We start from the raw sequence: 4,835 nt of genomic DNA, 5'->3' as shown, positions 1-4,835 counted from the left end.
TGTCAATTTTCTTCTCCACGTTCTTCTCGGCCTGTTTCCGTAGCCTCATGAGCTGTTTCTTCTTCCGGTAGTGGATCTTGGCTTTCTCTTTCCTCTTTTCCTCCAGGGTGGCTGTCACTGCCTGGTACTTCCAGCCAACCTCGTGAGCCAGGCGCCCCAGATAGGCAAACTTTCTTGTAGGCTTCAGACGCACAACCTTGAGGGCAGCAGGAACCACCATCCGCTTTTTCTTGTCGTAGGGCGGTGGGATGCAGTCAAACACCTTGAGGCGGTCCAGAGCGGCCTGGCCTCGCTTGGTCTTGTGGGGCAGCATACCTCGTACGGTCCGCCAGAAGATGCGGCTGGGGGCCCGGAAGTGGTAGGGGCCTCGGGAAGGGTTGGTGTTCATCTGCTTGCGGAGGAAAGCCAGGTACTTCAACTTGTTTCTGTAGAAATTGCCAGAAATGTTGATGCCTTCGCAGCGTACGACCACCACCTTCCGGCCCAGCAGTACCTGTTCAGCCACGATGGCCGCCAGGCGGCCCAGGAGATGGCCTCGACCATCAAGCACCAGGACCTGCATCTCCGCCATCTTCGGCAGCCGCTTGGGAAAGGTACAGTTCCTGTTTTTTATTCAAAAAAAAAGCTTACATTGGTCCGAGTGGGATAGCTCACGCCTGTAATCCAGCACTTTGGGAGGTTGTGCGGTGGGAGGATTGCATGAGGCCAGGAGTTCAAGACCAGCCTGGACAACATAGCAAGACCTCATCTCTACAAAAAAATTAATAAAATTTTTTAAAAGCTTAATAGAATCTATACTTTGATAAAAGTCTTCATTCACCACTATCACTGAGGATGTCAGAATTCAGTCAAGAAATGTCATTTTAATTGAAATGCAATAGTCCATAGTTTCAAAGCTGCAGAGTACCTAGCTGATGGCATTAGTTCTCATTGCCTCAGTAACTTTCCAACAGATAAAACACGCCCTAAACACAGAAGCACCTATTTGGATGCTAGCTGAGATTCCTGTTTAACAAGCTCCACTATATAATCCAGGTAGAACTCCATTTTAATGAATACTATTAAGATACCCAGCCAGTTTGATGTAACTAAGCTACCTTTGTGTTGCCCAGAATCTAAAGGATCTTTTCAAATTTAGCATTTTGCTGGAAGAAAGGATCCTCAGGCTCAAAGCTCTTAAATAGCATTTCTTTATAATCTTTCACGCCAACAATTTACCTCACAGAGGATCATTCACGAAGTAACCCAAAGTTGATTGTTTTCTTATCTATATCAAAAAGCCTGCACAGATGTTTGTCAGGGTTCCCTCCACCTGCTTATAGGCTTTAATTCATTTTGACAGTGACTTGCATAGTGCCTGACACATAGGAGTTCAGTAAATGTTTGTTGAACTAATGGTTATTTTATGAGTCTATTCTTGTTAAACAACAGCAACAAAAAGCTATTAATATATATAGGACTCTCACAAACCTTGTGAATCAATAACCTAAGAGTTTTTACCTTTCCTTCCACTTCCAATTTTCAATCCTAATGCCTTTGTAATAAATCACTTAAAGTCAATATCACAAAATTTTGAAAACCATTTATTCTTCCTGTCCTCCGTTGATATCATAGGAAGGCTCCAATATCTCTCTTAGGTTTTTTGTCTGTCCAAACTACCTTTCCTTCCTCCTTTTGATATGCACATTCCCTTTTTTCTTGCTCTTTTTCCTATTGTTCTGCCCAACACTCTCCCCAGTCTAGCTCACAATGTATTATGTGTACATAGTCTAAAATTTTCCCTGAAATTTTCCTAGAGTAAGTTGTCAGTTTCCTCTTTTATCCATTTTTAATTTTTTATTCTTAACATGTCATTGCTGGCTTGAACTTTTTTTTTTTTCTTGAGACAGAGTTTCACTCTTATCACCCTGGCTGGAGTGCAATGGTGCTGTCTCAGCTCATTGCAACCTCTGCCTCCCTGGTTCAAGCGATTCTCCTGCCTTAGCCTCCCAAGTAGCTGGTATTATAGGCACCTGCCATCACACCCGGCCAATTTTTGTTTTTTCAGTAGAGATGGGGTTTCACCATGTTGGCCAGGCTCCTCTCGAACTCCTGACCTGAGGTGATCCACCTGCCTCGGCCTCCCAAAGTGCTGGGATTACAGAGGTGAGCCACCGTGCCTGACCACTGGCTTGAACTTTTTATCCATTTTTTTTTTTTATTTTATTTTATGTTTTTCTTCTTTTTCCTCATCCCATCCGGGCTAATTTTTATCAATTTTTTTAAAACCTCCTTTCTGTAGTCTATTAAAATATAATTTTGCTGCATAAACTTTATATAAGCCAGGAATAACTTAAAGAATCTTGATCAATTCAATACTAAATCATTTTTCTTACACACCTAATTGTTTTCTCAGTCTCTAAATGTACAATTGTGTACTAATCTGTTTTAATTAATTGTATTTTATTTTATCAGATTATTTTCAAGGAATTATCCTTTTTTAAATCATCTTTTTAATTCATGGATAATTCTATTCCATGTTGTGATATTTTAGGTTCTTGGATTGATCCTAATCCCTCTTTTTATTCAGTGTGCTGTGAGATGACATTTTTATTAAAATTAAGTATGATTTTAAAGGTTTCTCTCATACTTAAAATATTTGGCATACAGGAAATCTTGGAAGACCTTGACAATTCTTAATTTTTTTGTTGATCCATAGGGTACAGATTTGAACAGTTATTACCACTGTTTATTAGTGAAGTGTTTTTATGTTTCCAACTCAAAATGTACACATGTATAGGACATGAATATTAATAGTGAATAGGCAATTGTCAAATATTTTTCAAACCTAAAGATATCTGAATGTCTGCTAATGCAGGCCAACTATCTTACATGCACATTCACATAAAGAAATTACTCTGACATGTCCAAGGTTATTTCAGATTTTCACTTGTTAAAAAAATAATTATCAGTATCTGAGAATAAGAAAATTAAAAAATAAAAAAGACAAAAATTAATTGAAGTCTCTTTAATAGGATTAGGACATATTTAATCAGTATGGACTTTATAATATATAGATTTAATAAAGATCACTAGCATCATTGGAAATGCTCAAAATTAAAGTGTCACCCTCCCCCACCGACTTTCTGGGTGTTAAATATCTAATTAATCAGATAACTATTATAAGCAACATAGAAAAAGTATGGTCTCAAAACAATAGTCTAATATTAATTCAAGATCAAAGTCCACATAACTGAAATAATGAGAAAACAATTCAAGATAGAATATATAAGAAGCACCGTAGGTAGGCTGAAAAGAATGAGAATAATAGGGCTAAAGCAGTTATAGAAGACATCCTTTGTGCAATGGAACTTGAGCTAGGCTTGACAAAGATGGGTAAGACTTGATATAGGCAAGTAGAAATTAAAACCATTTTCATTCCTAGGAAGTGATAAAAGAAAAACTTCAGACAAATTAAATTTAACAGTTTAATTGAGCAATGAACGATGGGGCAGCCACCCCAAACCAGACTAGGTGCAGAGAGACTCTGGTGCTGCCACATGTTCAGAGAGAATTTATGGACAGAAAAAGAAAAGTGACATACAGAAAATGGAAGTGGGGTACAGCAATAGCTGGATTGGTTACAGCTTGGCATTTGCTTTATTTGAACTCAGTTTGAACAATTGGCTGCCTTTATTGGCCAAAACTCAGTAATTTTTACAAGTGAGGGTTACAGTGTGTTTACACGTCTGTTTAGGTTACAGTACACTATGTATAGAAATACTTTTTTTTTTTTGGCAGGGTCTCGCTCTGTCACCCAAGTTGGAGTGCAGTGGCACGATCATGGCTCACTGAAGCCTCAATTTCCCAGGCTCAGGTGATTCTCACACCTCAAGTCTCCCAAGCAGCTGGGACTACAGGCTCGTGCCACCACACCCGACTAATTTTTTTTTGTAGTAGAGACAGGTTTTTGCCATGTTGTCCAGGCTGGACTTGAACGCCTCGGCTCAAGTGATCCACCTGCCTGGGCCTCGCAAACTACTGGGATTAGAGGCCTGAGCCACCACACCCAACCACGCTAAACTTAATTTAACATAAGAAAGCAAAATGGGAGAGCTTTAGGTGAGTTTTTGAGTTTGGGCTTTCTTTCCAGGCTTCTACTTTCTTATCTGCAAAAGAAAAACTGAGAATTTGCCTACCACAAAGGTGCAGTGATAACATCAATGGGAAGGAAGATTGCTTGGGATCTCACTAACGTAATCTTTTTAAAAGAGAAAATATATTTGTTATACTTACTTTAGTGATTAAAAAGACTTGTGGGCTGGGCTCATGCCTGTAATCCCAGCACTTTTGGAAGCCGAGGTGGGTAGATCACTTGAGCCCAGGAATTTGAGACCAGCCTGGGCAACATCGCAAAACCTAGTGTCTACAAAAAATACAAAAATTAGCCGGACGTGGTGGTACATGCCTGTAGTTCCAGCTACTTGGGAGGCTGAAGTTGGAGGGTCACTTGAGGCTGGGAGGTTGAGGCTGCAGTGAGCTATGATATCACCACTGAACTCCAGCCTGGAAAACAGAGTAAGACCCTGTTGAAAGAAGGAAAGAAAAGAAGGAAAGAAAAGAAGGAAAGAAAAGAAGGAAGGAAGGAAGGGAGGAAGGAAGGGAGGGAGGGAGGGAAAGAGGGAAGCAGAAGGAAGAAAGGAAAGAAAGAAAAGAAAAGAGAGAGGGGAACATCATACACCAGGGCCTGTCCTGGGGTTGGGGGAGGGGGGAGGGATAGCATTAGGAGATATACCTAATGTAAATGTAGAGTTAATGGGTGCAGCACACCAACGTGGCACATGTATACATATGTA

At 40.2% G+C, this 4,835-nt stretch overlaps 1 pseudogene; it reads right to left on the bottom strand.

Moving 5' to 3' along the window:
- Window positions 1-2: 2 nt before the first annotated feature.
- On the bottom strand, window positions 3-577 carry LOC116465446 (large ribosomal subunit protein uL13-like; annotated as a pseudogene).
- Window positions 578-4,835: the final 4,258 nt, after the last annotated feature.

The sequence above is a fragment of the Hylobates moloch genome, unplaced genomic scaffold (assembly GCF_009828535.3).
Source record: "Hylobates moloch isolate HMO894 unplaced genomic scaffold, HMol_V3 SCAFFOLD_5214, whole genome shotgun sequence".
Classification (NCBI taxonomy): domain Eukaryota; kingdom Metazoa; phylum Chordata; class Mammalia; order Primates; family Hylobatidae; genus Hylobates; species Hylobates moloch.
Note: the sequence above shows the minus strand (reverse complement) of the source record. Positions and strands in the feature narration are given on the sequence as shown.